Here is a 15,824-nt window from a genome sequence, read left to right on the forward strand (position 1 = left end):
TTTCATTTGAGTTCCAGCCACCATGTTTTCCCTCTCTTTCAGTGATGCAGATGGTTTTGCTATTGCTTTTATTTCACATAGATCTGACTCACTACTCCAAAAGTTGGACACCCCAATTTAGGCAATCCTTTCTTTTGACCAATTTGGATCAACATCTACTGAATTAAAACCAAATTGTATTACATTAAAACTGGAATTAATTTCCCCAGAAATTAGAGCTAAAAATGGAAGTTATTTTCTCCGGTCCTCAGTTTTCAAGAATTGTAACTCAGTTCCAAGATTCCATTAAGGATCTTTCAGAACTTACATTACAACACTGGTTACATTCTGCGGGCGGTTGCATGTGCTTTAGAGAATTATGACATAATTACGTGATATGCTAATTTTTCTGATCTTCCACCCATTTTGTGATGTTTCTTTTATCCATTCATATAAACGGAGTGTTCAAGGTTGCTAGATGCATGTTCATAAGGAAATCAATTTAAAGAGATTAGTAATGAGACTGCAACTGGCAAGTTGCCAGCCATAGGTATCTCCGACATCTGGAGTTTGTCCATAAGATATTGAGGTTGACCCCAGAAACTATAGTTGGGCCAGCACTCAGCGTGTTTGGTGGATTTGGATTGCACACAGTCATATTTCCAGTTAGAATCACAGGCAATCAGAAATCCAGACTCCTATGTTGTACTACATTGTGGCATAATATACAAGTGCTCTGGAACAGTCAGATATCAGACTGCACATGAATATTAACTTCAGACATTATTACTATTATTATTTCTGGTGAAAGGTCACAGACCTGAAACGTTGGCTGGAATTTTACCTGTGCTGGTGTGTCCACGGTCCAGGAGGCGGAAAGCGGGTGCCAAAGTCGTTCCCGCTCCACACTCAGCTGCTGCCCCGATTGAGCGCTAACTGTCCAATTAGCGTCTCGGTGGCAGATTACTGTTAGAAAAAGGCACACATGGGCAGGAAGGTGAGCGTTGGCATGGACTGGGCTAGAGCTGGAAGAAGGTGCTGAGCGCCACTTAAAAGGGCCTTCAGCACCTTCAGTGGCTCTGAAAGTGCTGCTTCCATCACTGAGGACGGTGGGATGGGCAAGAGCTTAACACTAGGCATATACCTGGCTGATGGGGAAAGGAGTTGTCATTTCAATTAAAAGAGCGACCCAGTCAGTTTCCAGAAATCTGCCAGAGACCTTGGAGGACCAGAACCCACTTGCAGCAATGTCAGAGAGAGCCAACTGCATGGCCTTTAGGTTCACAGAAGACTCCCTGCATGTCCTCGTCTAGGCAGCTGAGGCAAGGCGGGAGGTCCTCTTCTTAGCAGACAGAAGGAGGAGACCTCCCCAGATCACCAAGAAAGCATGGTTGGAGGTTGCAGAGGAGGTCAGCAGCCGCGAGGTTGTGAAGAGGACATGGCTCCAGTGCTGCAAGTGGGTCAATGACCTTATGCGCTTTTCCAGGGAAAGGGGCATGTTTCAGTCATCATTGCTTCCTACTTATACAGGAGGTTTACCAGGTGTTGATGCTGCAAAGTCGAAGCCATCCATCTGTTATAAGCCATATGCTGGGCACATCTGAGATGCGCAATGGTCCAGAAGTGTGCCATCCGTACAATTCAATGGTAGTGGTCCCATTGGCAGCATGCAGCACACGGGATGAGCAGGTGCTCCTTCAAGTCAAGTAACTGAACTGATTGCCATGTGTTTCCACAAGAGAAAAGGGCTCAGAATGCCCGAGAGAGGGCATTGAGGAAGTGACAAAGTTGATTGATGAGGGAAGGGCTGTAGATGTCATATACATGGACTTCAATAAGGCGTTTGATAAGGTTCCCCATGGTAGGTTGATGGAGAAAGTGAAGTCGCATGGGGTCCAGAGTATACTAGCTAGATGGATAAAGAACTGGCTGGGCAACAGGAGACAGAGAGTAGCAGTGGAAGGGAGTTTCTCAAAATGGAGACGTGTGACCAGTGGTGTTCCACAGGGATCCGTGCTGGGACCACTGTTGTTTGTGATATACATAAATGATTTGGAGGAAAGTATAGGTGGGCTGATTAGCAAGTTTGCAGACGACACTAAGATTGGTGGAGTAGCAGATAGTGAAGAGGACTGTCAGAGAATACAGCAGAATATAGATAGATTGGAGAGTTGGGCAGAGAAATGGCAGATGGAGTTCAATCAAGGCAAATGCGAGGTGATGCATTTTGGAAGATCCAATTCAAGAGTGAACTATACAGTAAATGGAAAAGTACTGGGGAAAATTGATGTACAGAGAGATTTGGGTGTTCAGGTCCATTGTTCCCTGAAGGTGGCAACGCAGGTCAATAGAGTGGTCAAGAAGGCATATGACATGCTTTCCTTCATCGGACGGGGTATTGAGTACAAGAGTTGGCAGGTCAGGTTACAGTTGTATAAGACTTTGGTTCAGCACATTTGGAATACTGCGTGCAGTTCTGGTCGCCACATTAGCAAAAGGATGTAAATGCTTTGTAGAGGGTGCAGAGGAGGTTCACCAGGATGTTGCCTGGTATGGAGGGCGCTAGCTATGAAGAGAGGTTGAGCAGATTAGGATTATTTTCATTAGAAAGACGGAGGTTGAGGGGGGACCTGATTGAGGTGTACAAAATCATGAGAGGTATAGACAGGGTGGATAGCAAGAAGCTTTTTCCCAGAGTGGGGGATTCAATTACTAGGGGTCACGAGTTCAAAGTGAAAGGGGAAAAGTTTAGGGGGGATATGCATGGAAATTTCTTTACGCAGAGGGTGGTGGGTGCCTGGTTGCGTTGCCAGCGGAGGTGGTAGACGCGGGTACGATAGCGTCTTTTAAGATGTATCTAGACAGATACATGAATGGGCAGGAAGCAAAGAGATACAGACCCTTAGAAAATCGGCGACATGTTTAGATAGAGGATCTGGATCGGCGCAGGCTTGGAGGGCCGAAGGGCCTGTTCCTGTGCTGTAATTTTCTTTGTTCTTTGTTCTTTGGACCGGTGGCGGTGTTGCCAATATCACAATTCTCACGAGTGTGGAGGAGGAGGCATTGTTGCTTGCTAGGGAGGACGGAGGCTGCTCAGTTGCCGATGGTGAGTCTGGAACACCTGGCCAGGAGGGTGAGTACCCCAGAGTGCAGGCGCAGGGTGGAGAGTGGTGGTGGAGTGGTGGGGTGGTGGCTGGCTCAAGCAATGAAGGTTGCTCGCAAGTTCAAAGTCACAGACATGTAGCCACACTGCAATCTATCACATATCCTTCAGTCCAGAGTGTTGCTCACACCTGATCATTCTGTTTTCCCCTGTAGGTGAAACACAGCAGCGGCAATGAGGGTGGCAAGGGCGCAGAATGTACTCTGGGTGGGGTCTTCAATGTCCATCACCAAAAGTGACTCGGTAGCACCACTACTGACCGAGCTGGCTGAGTCCTAAAGGGCATAACTGCTAGAGTGGGTATGTGGCAGGTGGTGAGGGAATCTCCTTTTGGGCCTCCTTATCTCGAGAGACAATGGATACGCGCCTGGAGGTGGTCAGTGGTTTGTGAAGCAGCGCCTGGAGTGGCTATAAAGGCCAATTCTGGAGTGACAGGCTCTTCCACAGGTGCTGCAGAGAAATTTGTTTGTTGGGGCTGTTGCACAGTTGGCTCTCCCCTTGCGCCTCTGTCTTTTTTCCTGCCAACTACTAAGTCTCTTCGACTCGCCACAATTTAGCCCTGTCTTTATGGCTGCCCGCCAGCTCTGGCGAATGCTGGCAACTGACTCCCACGACTTGTGATCAATGTCACACGATTTCATGTCGCGTTTGCAGACGTCTTTATAACGGAGACATGGACGGCCGGTGGGTCTGATACCAGTGGCGAGCTCGCTGTACAATGTGTCTTTGGGGATCCTGCCATCTTCCATGCGGCTCACATGGCCAAGCCATCTCAAGCGCCGCTGACTCAGTAGTGTGTATAAGCTGGGGATGTTGGCCGCTTCAAGGACTTCTGTGTTGGAGATATAGTCCTGCCACCTGATGCCAAGTATTCTCCGAAGGCAGCGAAGATGGAATGAATTGAGACGTCGCTCTTGGCTGGCATACGTTGTCCAGGCCTCGCTGCCGTAGAGCAAGGTACTGAGGACAGAGGGAATCAACAAGAGGGAATAACATACATGACCTCGTCCTCACCAATCTGCCTGACGCAGATGCTTCTGTCCAGGCCAGTATTGGTAGGAGTGACCACCGCACAGTCCTTGTGGATACGAAGTCCCGCCTTCACATTGAGGATATCCTCCATCATGTTGTGTGGCACTACCACCGTGCTAAATGGGATAGATTTCAAACAGATCGAGCAATGCAAAACTGGGCATCCATGAGGCACTGTGGGCCATCAGCAGCAGCCGAATTATACTCAACCACAATCTGTAACCTCATGGCCCGGCATATTCCCCTCTCTACCATTACCATCAAGCCAAGAGACCAACCCTGGTTCAATGAAGAGTGCAGGAGGGCATTCCAGGCGCAGCACCAGGCATACCTCAAAATGAGGTGTCAACGAGGTGAAGCAACAACACAGGACGACTTGCGTGCTCAACTGCGTAAGCAGCATGCGATAGACAGAGCCAAGCGATCCTATAACCAACGGATCAGATCTAAGCTCTACAGTCCTGCCGCATCCAGCCATGAATGGTGGTGGACAATTAAACAACTAACTGGAGGAGGTGGCTCCACAAATATCCCCATCCTCAATCATCAGTGCAAAAGATAAGGCTGAAGCATTTGCAACAATCTTCAGCCAGAAGTGTCGAGTTGATGATCCATCTCGGCCTCCTCCTGAAGTCCCCAGCATCACAGATGCTAGACTTCAGCCAATTTGATTCATTCCGTGTGGTATCAAGAAACGACTGAAGGCATTGGATGCTGCAAAGGCAATGGGCCCTGACAATATTCCGGCAATAGTACTGAAGACCTGTGCTCCAGAACTTGCTGCGCCCCTAGCCAAACTGTTCCAGTACAGCTACAACACTGGCATCTACCCAGCAATGTGGAAAATTGCCACAAAAAGCAGGACAAGTCCAACCCGGCAAATTACCACCCCATCAATCTACTCTCAATCATCAATAAAGTGATGGAAGGTGTCATCAACAGTGCCATCAGGCAGCACTTGCTTAGCAATAACCTGCTCAGTGACGCCAAGTTTGGGTTCCGCCAGGGCCACTCAGCTCCTGACCTCATAACAGCCTTGGTTCAAACATGGGCAAAAGAGCTGAACTCGAGGTGAAGTGAGAGTGACTGCCCTTGACATCAAGGCAGCATTTGACCGAGTATGGCATCAAGGAGCCCTAACAAAACTGAATTCAGTGGAAATCAGGGGGAATACACTTCGTTGGTTGGAATCACACCTAGCGCAAAGGAAGATGGTTGTGGTTGTTGGAGGTCAATCATTTGAGCAGGTGCTCTAATGGCCACATGTGTACAGTCAATTATGCCTTAGACCATGGGGACCCCAGCAATGGCGCTGAAGCCTCTGGCTCTCTTGTCCTGACTGGCGGAGTCTGTCTGGAATTTGAACTGGTTGGCACACCTGTATATGGCATCAGTTACCACCTTAATGCAGTGCTGCGCTGATGACTGTAAGATTCCGCACATGTCTCCTGTGGAAGCCTGGAATGAGCCTGATACATAGAAGATCAGAGTGACTGTGACCTTTAGAGCCACCGGCATTGGATAGCCACCCACGCAGTTGGATGTGACCTCTGCTGCCATCGTCTCATATAGAGAATTGAGTCTCTGTGGGCAGGCGCAGTCTTCTATGGCACTGACGCTCCAACATCTGCAGAAAGCTCAACTCCTGCCGGTACACCCTGCCTGCTGGGTAGACTCGTCTCCTCACAGGTGTTTGCTCCTCGCACAGTCTGTGTCCTTATATCCCTCCCCCTTTACCAGGCTGCAGTTGGTCAGCAGGTCGCTGATTTCCCTGGTCACTTGTCCTGCTGTCCCTTCTTGTGATGTTCTCTTCCTCGCTAGAGGAGCTGCCTCCAGAGTGGACAATGGCTGTCAATTGCCTTTTCAACGACTTCAATTGGACCTTAATTAATGTAAATTGGACAGCGAGTGACATGTCCATCTCACCCGCCGTCCAACCTGCATAAGATGGGGATTGGGCATCATGACATCGGGGACCCGACGCCATGGCTGCATTGTCCCAAAGATATCATGAAGAAAGCTATTCGCTGCCAGCTGCACGGACAGGCACTCGCAATCCCCCTTCCCTACATAGAATAAATCACTGATTCTGTGGCCCTGCCAGGAGTTTAACTCACTCAGGTGAACCCTGCAGAGCCAGCAATATTAGCCCTGACCTTGCAATTAACTCAGAAATTAAACAGAAAGAAATGAAATGTCCAGTACATCCAACTCCTTCACAGATACACTGATTGCTACTCTTTTGAAGCTGCCGGGTTCTCAACCGGCCCCCTCCCCTCCCCTCCCCTCCCCTCCCCACCCACCTTTGACCCGTTTGCCAAATGTAAATTTTAACAGCCGACGTAAAATGGCTGTCAATTGCCTTTTCAAACTACTTCAATTGGCCCTTAATTAATGTAAATTGGACGGCGAGCGACGTATCCATCTCACCCGCCGTCCGACCTGCATAAGATGGGGATTGAGTATCATGACATCGGGGACCTGACCCGACGTCATCACCCACCATCTTTTGGTTCGGCCGCCTGGAGGACGCCTGATTTGAGCAGGTAAAATTCTGGCCATTAGTTCTGCTTTTTCCTCCACAGATGGTGCCAAACCTGCTGAGTAGTTCCAGCACTTTCTGTTCTTATTATTATTCTGCTGAGGGTAGTGCTTAAACAAATGATTTGATGCAAATTATCCAAAGTGAGCTTTGCTTATTGTCACCTTCAATTTACATTAAGATGACAGAACTGACAGTTTTACAGGAAATTTTTAAAGCAAAGCCTTTTTTTCACTGTGCTTTCAGTTTTGACTGTCACTTTAGCAATTAAGTTTGATGCTTTCTGACTTAATGGACTTAGGTCAGTACAGATCAATCACAAGTGTTATATGAAACACCAGTCAGTTTGATAGCTTCTAAATGTATTTGCCATTGATAGAAATGCAGTCAAAGATTCACTTCATCTGCCAATGCCCTAAGGTCTGGAATTCCCTCCCTAAACCTCTCCACCACTTGACCTCTCTCTCCTCCTTTAAGATGCTCCTTAAAACCTACCTCTTTGACCAAGCTTTTGGTTATCTCTGTAATATCGCCTTATGTGGCTCGTTGTCACATTTTGTTTTTATAACACTCCTGTGAAGCACCTTGGGATGTTTTACTATATTAAAGGTGCTATTTCTTTTCTTTTGGGCCTCCTTATCTCGAGAGACAATGGATACGCGCCTGGAGGTGGTCAGTGGTTTGTGAAGCAGCGCCTGGAGTGGCTATAAAGGCCAATTCTGGATTGACAGGCTCTTCCACAGGTGCTGCAGAGAAATTTGTTTGTCGGGGCTGTTGCACAGTTGGCTCTCCCCTTGCGCCTCTGTCTTTTTTCCTGCCAACTACTAAGTCTCTTCGACTCGCCACAATTTAGCCCTGTCTTTATGTAGCTACCTTATATAGCACCTTAAAAAGGTGCTATATAAATGCAAGTTCTTGTGATGTTGAATCTCATAACTTCAAAAGACGCAACTCAGAAAGCTGAAGATAATGAATAAAAGCAAGTTGTTAAATTTAAATAAAGAATAAAATTGGATGCCAATTATAGCTGAAGGCTTCATTATTTTGGGACTTACCTCTGAAGTTTTAAAGGGGTCCTTTAAATGTATATTCAAATTATGTGCTAAAAAACCTCTGAATATTTTGGATCAGATTAGCTGTGCAATACTGCTCCTGGAAAACAAGCTACTGCAATTCGACAGGACTTTCTGCCTGTTACATCGGTTTTCCAGTATGATTCAGATGGAAATGGCTGCAAACATGAACACAGGGCAGTATTGCCAGGTTCCTGCCTATTTCTGTGCCCAAGCAGATCTTATGTTGTCACTTTTGTTGGATGCTGGAAGTAGTTTAATTGAAATAGTGTGGTAATGGTGGAGTGCTGGATTATATTATCCAGCAACATTGGACACTAATCTTGCCAACATTTTACTGACTTAACTAGAGATGGTGGAGGGAATTAAAAATGTAAATAGCCCACCCCAGTAAATGCTGTTGATCAGTGTGATCAATGCAATGACCCCTCCATCACCATTGAGAGGCTGTCAGAATATTTTTTAGAAGCCTGACCTGGAAAATACATTGGTGGTGGGTGAGGCAGAGACAATTTTAAGGGCAAATTAGGTAAGTATATGATGCAAAGGAAGATACAGGGTTAATAGGAAAGAGCAGGGCAGTGAGATTGGTTTTTGATTGCTTTAAAATGTGTCAATACAGATACAATGGCGTGCTCCTGTAGAACATCTCTGTGGGCCAGTTCTTGTTGTCCCACCACTGGGAGTGGCGGCGGGTTCAGAAAATGGTAGCCATCCCGCATGGGACCCATACTGCTGCGATACTGCGGGCGGGGGCGGCATCGACGATGCCATGAATGGTGTCATCTGTTGCAGGAGCAGGTGCTGGCGCCATTTTTAAAAAGCTGCCAGCCCTGAAAACAATTGCAGAGTTGACCCCTTCCCCCCACTTAACCTTACACACAGAATCAGAGTTGCGCCCCTCTTCCCCTTATCCTCACACACAGAATGCAGAGTTGACCCCTTCCCCCCACTTAACCTTACACACAGAATGCATAGTTGCCCCCATCTTTCCTTTATTCTTACACACACAATGCAGAGTTGATCCCTTCCCCTCCTTGGTGGAGCCAGCTTCTCGTGGATCAGAAAGTGAAGGCACGTACCGCATGTTGAGCTCAAGATTGGAACAGATGGGAAGATCTCGGCAGATGGCATTGAAATTTATGCAGAGAGGTATTTTAAATATTTAAACAAGAGTCCCGTCGCAGAGCAGCGGTCAGGTGTTAAAGGTAAGTGTTTTGGTGGGGAAGGGCAAATAGTTATTGTAATTGTTTTGGGGGGGTTGGGAAGGGCAGAAGAAATTTAGTTATTTAATTTTGGGAGATCTTTCTTTAAAAATTTAAATATGCCGGCAGGGTTGGCTGCCTTTAAAAAAAGGCGGCAGCACCTGTGCAAAGGCAGCTGATACCTGCCGGACAGCCCTCCCCCACCATGTGACTGGGAGTGGGGCTGGTGGCAGGCCGCCCCAGCTATTTGAATGAGCCGCCACGCTTAAGATCACGGCAGCTGTTTGGCGAGTTGGCCGCCATTATATGAGCTCACTGCCAAGATCAGTGACGGGCTATTAAAATCCAGCCCAATGTCTATTCATTAGGCTAGCTTTTATCGTTTGTGTGGAGGACCAAACAGCAGGGTTATATCAGGGTTGTACAGCTGCATGGGTGAGTGGTGGGACTTCCTCACTGATCTTGCCAAGTAGAGCCAATTAATGACCGGCTGACGGGGGGAGTTGGCCAATTATGGGTGGCAGACAAGAGCTATGCTGGCAGATTGCTGGAAGGCACCATTTTTAAAGGGAAATCTGAAGTCTTCGGAAGGGGTACTGAGTGAGAGACCCTGCGAAGGAATGGCTCCATTGTGAGGATGGGTCGCTCTAAGATCTAGTGACGCCTCCCTGGAGGTGCTTGGGAAGGTGGCAAGGGAACAGACAGAGGTTCTATTTCCAATTTATGGGAGGAGGAGTGCCATTCATTGGTGTGGTATGTCGATGGAGGAGGCAATGGAGATCGGATACGTTGCAGCAGATAGGTTGTCACTGAAGGTGAGGGAAGGGTGAAGCTCATGGAGAGTGAGTAAAGTGATGGTTGTATCCATTATTCCTTCAACCATGTGTGACAAATGGCATCTGTCTGGGCCTTTCACACACTGGAAGCTCTTGCTCAAGGGGAGGCATCAGGGGTTCGTTAAAGGGGCAGCACTTTCACATAAATCATGTCTCTCCAGCAAATCCAGCATTGAATGAGACAGAGACGGAGGCCTCTGGTCGACTGGCCACCTCAGAAGATCCACCACCATTGGAGGTGACAGTGTAACTTCAGTCTAGTGCACCCTCCACTGGTGCAGGTACCCTCAGGTTGGTGGCCATTGCCACATGTATAGAACCAGTGGCACCAGCTTTTGAGCACAGCGCAGACATGCAGGGGGAGGTAACAGGCAGTTACAATGGCAGCCACTTCCCCTCAGTAGAGTGAGGAGTGGCCCAGCACTGCTCGTCTTCATGCAGATGGCGAGCTTTGGGTATCATCAGCAAAGCAGCAGATGCTGGAGCAGCAGGGTGAAATGTGTGAACATGTGTCAGAGTTTCCAGAGGCTGTTCACTCCCGTGCGCAAACAATGGAGGAGCCCATCCATGACATGAGTGACGCCACGTCTTTGCTATGTGAGCACATGGCCTCTTCCATCGAGAGGGTGGTGACCCTCATGGAGAGACACATGGAGCATAGAACTAAATAGATGCAGGAAGTGTGCACAGACCTCCATAGTATGGCTCATCCATTAGATGTGTGGAGTGATGGGTGGGCAAGAGCGCCCAGCCATGCATATCCCTGTTGCCAGGAGCTAAACAACTCCAGGCAACCAGGGAAGGGCATGTGGGTCCTGAAAGGGCTGAGGAGCAGTAGGTAGAAGCCATTGGGGGCTCCTCCCAAGACGCTTCAATCGATAAAGGAGGATCCTTGGCCCCTTTGACGGTGTCACAAATGCTGCATGCTGGCCTGATTACTCTGGCAGCCCCTGCACAGAATGTGCCGGGCCCCTACAAGGCTCAGGTACCCAAAGGACGCATGCCTCAGCCATCTCATGCACTGGGCAAGAAAGGCTGCAACCTGCCCCCACATCAACTCCAGGTGCAGGGGAGCGCACCACATAGAAGCACCCATAAGCAAGCGTGTAAATGCACCGATGAGCACTTAGAGTTTCACTGGATAATATTTCTTTGCTCAATGCAGCAGCCTTACATGCTTGATGAAAGTTAAAGGTGTTGTGATGCACTCATTAATGACACGGGTTTATTTCTGCACCAGTGAACCCCGACCAGAAGTGGATGTAAGTAGACGGATGGTGTGTAAAGGTGAGTGCCTCATGAGAGCCAGTGTTGACAGAAGGCCTTGGCATGTTGTGATGACAAGCCCAGTGAGATGGTAAGGGTCACTGACCCGAAACGTTATCTCTGCTTCTCTTTTCACAGATGCTGCCAGACCTGCTGAGTGGTTCCAGCATTTCTTGTTTTTATTTCAGATTTCCAGCATCCGCAATATTTTGCTTTTATTATTATGAGATGGTAAGTGCATTTGATGAAAGGGTAACAAGGCCGCCTCAGGGAAAGGACTTAATATTTTGGTGGCCCATGGCACTGGAACTCAAGAGAAGCATCTGCTGATGAGAGAGTCTCAAGTCTTCCTGGCATGCATGTCACTGCCCAGTGACTTGGGCCCCATGGTGGCATCTCCATCGGCGGCAGCTGTTGAGATGCCTCATGCTCATCCTCCTCCTGTGGGGAGGCAGCGCGCTCATTGTGGTCCTCTGGCTCCAGCGCTACTCTCCTGAGATGCACCAGGTTTTGCAAGGTGCAGCCGACGATAATGATGTGGGATACCCTTGAGGAGGCATATTGCAGATTCCTCTATATCTATCGAGGCATCTGAACCTCATCTTCAAAAAGCTGATGGCCTGCTCGATGACGGTTCTTGTAGTGCCATTGCAATGGTTGTATGTGTCCTCTGCCTGGGTGTTGGGGTTGTGTACAGGTATCAGGTAGTTTAAACCCTCTTCAATCACACTAGTAAACCTACCCATAGAGACATTGGACTGCATCCTGTTGAGGTGCAACATGTCCATTTTGAATAGGTACCTCCAGCCCCAGAATTGGTTCCAATGTCCCAAAGATCTAAAACCCTGTCTCCTGCACCTTGCCTCAAGCCAAGCATTGATCCTCTGTATCTTCCTATTTCTACTCTCGCTAGCACATGGCACTGACAGTAATCCAGAGATTACTGCCTTCGAGGTCCTACTATTTAGCTTTCTCCCTGGCTCCTGAAAATCTGACTGTAGGATCTCAGTACCTGCTCTTTCTATGTTGTTGGTACCAAGATGTATCACGATTTCTGGCTCACTCCCTTCGCCCTGCAGAATATTCTGCACCCTCTCCATGATGACCTTTATCTTGGCACCAGGGACACAATACACCATGCAGGACTTACGATGACGGTAACAGAAATGCCTGTCTGTCCCCCTAACTATGGTATCTCCTATAAGGACAGCATTTCTATTCTTTGCTGTTCCTCCAATGCAGGCCCTTGTCCATTGGTGCCATGGTCTGGCCTGCATTCCTTTAAGGTATCATAACTCTTAGCAGTCTCCAAAGCTGAGTACCAGTTTGAGAGTGACAAACACCCCGAAGATTCCTGCACCTCCTGCCTCTTCTTACTCTTCTGAATGACCACTCATCTTCTGTCCTGAACTCTCAGTGTCTGTGGGGTGACCACCTCCTGGAATGCACGATCCAGGAAACTCTCATCCTCCCTGATGCTCCGTCGTGACGCCAGCTGCCTCACAAGCTCAGAAATGCTGAGCTCGAGCTCAAGCAGCTGGAGACACATCCTGCACACATGGTCCCCAAGAGACAAGTATTCTGAAATTCCCACATGGTGGAGGAAAGCAACAGGTGTAAGCTGCCTATCCATGATCTGAAAAAATCTCTATTCCTTCTTTTAGAATCTAGTTATTAATTTTAATTAATGCCTCTAAAACTTTATAGCTTCCCAGAACTATTTTAAACCACTGCCCTAGTTTTAAAACAAATCTAAAACTTACCAATCAATCAGCTACCTGCTGTTGCCTGACATTACTCATTGCTTTTTAGGAAAAAAACTGATCAGGGTCCGCACTGTTCCGCCACTCTTTATCCTCTGCTGCGCTGCTGGTGTCTCTGATCAGGTCTGTGCTGTTCCACTGCTCTTTCTTCCTCTCTCTCGTTTATCCACTGGCACCCGCTGCTGGTGTCTCTGATGAAGTCCATGCTGTTCTCGAAACTGCTGCTTGTTTCAGATGGTGGAAGAGGAGCCTGGAAACACTCATGAGGTAGATCTGTGATCTGACAGATGGGAATACTTTGTAAGGGAGTTGGGTTTGTGAACGTGAAGCAACATTGAACTTGAGGGGAGCGGTGAAGATTGAGAGGGGCACAGCACTTTGCGACTGGAGACAGAGCGAGAGAGAGGAGCACAGAGAGAGCAGCAGGAGCGGAGCAGGAAAAAACGAAAAGTAACATCAGACTGATGTCACAATCAACAGAGAGAGCAGGGAAACAGAGAGACTCCAGGGTGAGTATACAGGTAAGCTTTTGATTTAATTTAAATCAAACATAGCATCAAACATCACAGGCAAGTAGGTAGGTGATTGGTTTGGGAAGAAGCTACCTGTTTGGTGAGTATCAGGTAAGTGATTAAGGTCCATTCTAATCCTAAAGTTTAAAATAGTAAAGGAACTAGTGGTAAGCTTAATAAAATATATAAAAAAGGAAAATAAATTATTGAATAGAATAATTAGGTAGTTAATTAAAACACATTAAGGATGGCAGGACAGGTGCTGTGTCACAGATGCAACATGTGGGAGCTCTTGGATGCCAGTGTGATCCAGGGCAAACACGTCTGCAGTAAGTGTTTGTGGCTCGAAGAGCTTCGGCTCAGAGTTATTGAACTGGAGTCCGAGCTGCAGACACTGCGACACATCATAGAGGGGGAAGGTTACCTGGACATTTGTACCAGGAGGCGGTCACACCCCTAAGGATAGAGTCTTCTGATTTGGTCAGTGGTCAGGGACAGGAAAGTGTGGCTGCAGCTGAGGCAGGTAGGGAGACCCAGAGTGCAGGAGTGCAGCAGCCTCAGCCTTTGCGATTGTCCAACAGGTTTGAGGTTCTTTCAGCTTGTTCGGATGAGAGTGGGGGCTGCAGGGTGGCTGAGCGACCTGACCATGGCAGCATGGTACAGGAAGCCATTCAAGTGGAGAGAGAAAATGGAATGTAGTGGTGGTTGGGGACAGTATAGTTAGGGGGATTGACACTATTCTCTGCAGCAAAGAGCAAGAGTCCAGGAGGCGGTCACACCCCTAAGGATAGAGTCTTCTGTGTTACCTGCTCGGGGGTGGAGCCAGTCGTCGTGGTCCATGTAGGTATCAATGACATAAGCAAGACAAGGAAAGAGATTCTGCATAGTCAGTATGAAGAACAAGGCACCAAATTAAGAAGCAGAACCTCAAAGGTAATAATCTCTGGATTATTACCTGAGCCACATGAAAATTGGCATAGGGCAAATAAGATTAGAGAAATTAATGCATAGCACAAAGACTGGTGTAGTAGAAGTGGGTTCCGGTTCATGGGGCACTGGCACCAGTACTGGGGAAAGTGGTGGCTGTACCGTTGGGACGGTCTACACCTGAACTGTGCTGGGGCCGGTGTTCTAGTGAGCTGCATAACTAGGGAAGTAGAGAGGGTTTTAAACAGAATAGTGGGGGCAAAGTGTCAAATTTGGTTAGATCTGGTAAATCAAGGAATAGGGACAAGGCAAGAGAGAAAGGTATTTAATATGGGAAATTATAAACAGACTGTGACAGGAAGGGACAGTGAGTACAAATCTAAAAGTAAATCAACAGATAAGGCTAGAGGTTACAAGAATAATAAAAGGACAAAACTAAAGGCTGTGTATCTGAATGCATGTAGCATTCGAAACAAAACAGATGAATTGAGGCGCAAATAGAAATAAGTAAGTACGATCTGATAGCTATTACAGAGACATGGCTGCAGGACGACATAGATTGGGACCTGAATATTGAAGCGTACATGGCATTTAGGAAGGACAGGAAGAGAGGAAAACTTGGAGGGGTTGCTTTGTTAATTAAGGATGGTATTAGTGCAATAGAGAGGGATGACCTAAGTTTAGGAGACCAGGATGTAGAAGCTGTTTGGGTAGAGATGAGAAATCATAAAGGCAAGAAGTCATTTGTGGGAGTGATGTACAGGCCACCTAACATTAACCACACTGTAGGACAGGGTATAAAGGAAGAAATAATGGCAGCTTGTCAGAAAGGTATGGCGATAATTATGGGGGATTTTAACCTACATATAGACTGGAAAAATCAGATGGGCAGAGGTAGCCTAGATGAGGAGTAAGTAGAATGTTTTTGGGATAAGTTCCTGGAACAATACGTTCTGGAGCCGACCAGAGAGCAGGCTATACTATGCCTGGTATTGTGTAACAAGATAGGATTAATTAATGACCTCACAGTTAAGGCACCCCTAGGTAGCAGTGATCATAATATGATTGAATTTTACATTCAGTTTGAGGAAGAGAAGAGTGGGTCCAAGTCTAGTATTTTAAACTTAAATAAGGACAATTATGAGGGCATGAAAGCAGAGCTAGCTAAAATGAACTGGCAAATCAGGTTAAGAGATAGGTTAATAGAGATGCAGTGGCATTTAAGGGGATATTTCAGAATACACAGAATAGATACATTTCAACAAGGAAGAAAAATTCCAAGGGTGGGACCTGCCATCCGTGGTTAACTAAAACAGTTAAAGATAGTATCAAACTTAAAGAAAAAGCCTATAATTGTGCAAAGATGGGAGGCAGGTAAGAAGATTGGACAGAATATAAAAAACAGCAAAGAATGACTAAAAAATTGATAAGGAAGGTAAAGAGAGAAAGCTAGCTAGAAATATAAAGACAGATAGTAAGAGTTTCTATAGATTTTTAAAAAGAAAAGAGTTAACACAGGGAGTGTT

This window comes from Heterodontus francisci, chromosome 6, assembly GCF_036365525.1.
Source record: "Heterodontus francisci isolate sHetFra1 chromosome 6, sHetFra1.hap1, whole genome shotgun sequence".
Classification (NCBI taxonomy): Eukaryota; Metazoa; Chordata; class Chondrichthyes; order Heterodontiformes; family Heterodontidae; genus Heterodontus; species Heterodontus francisci.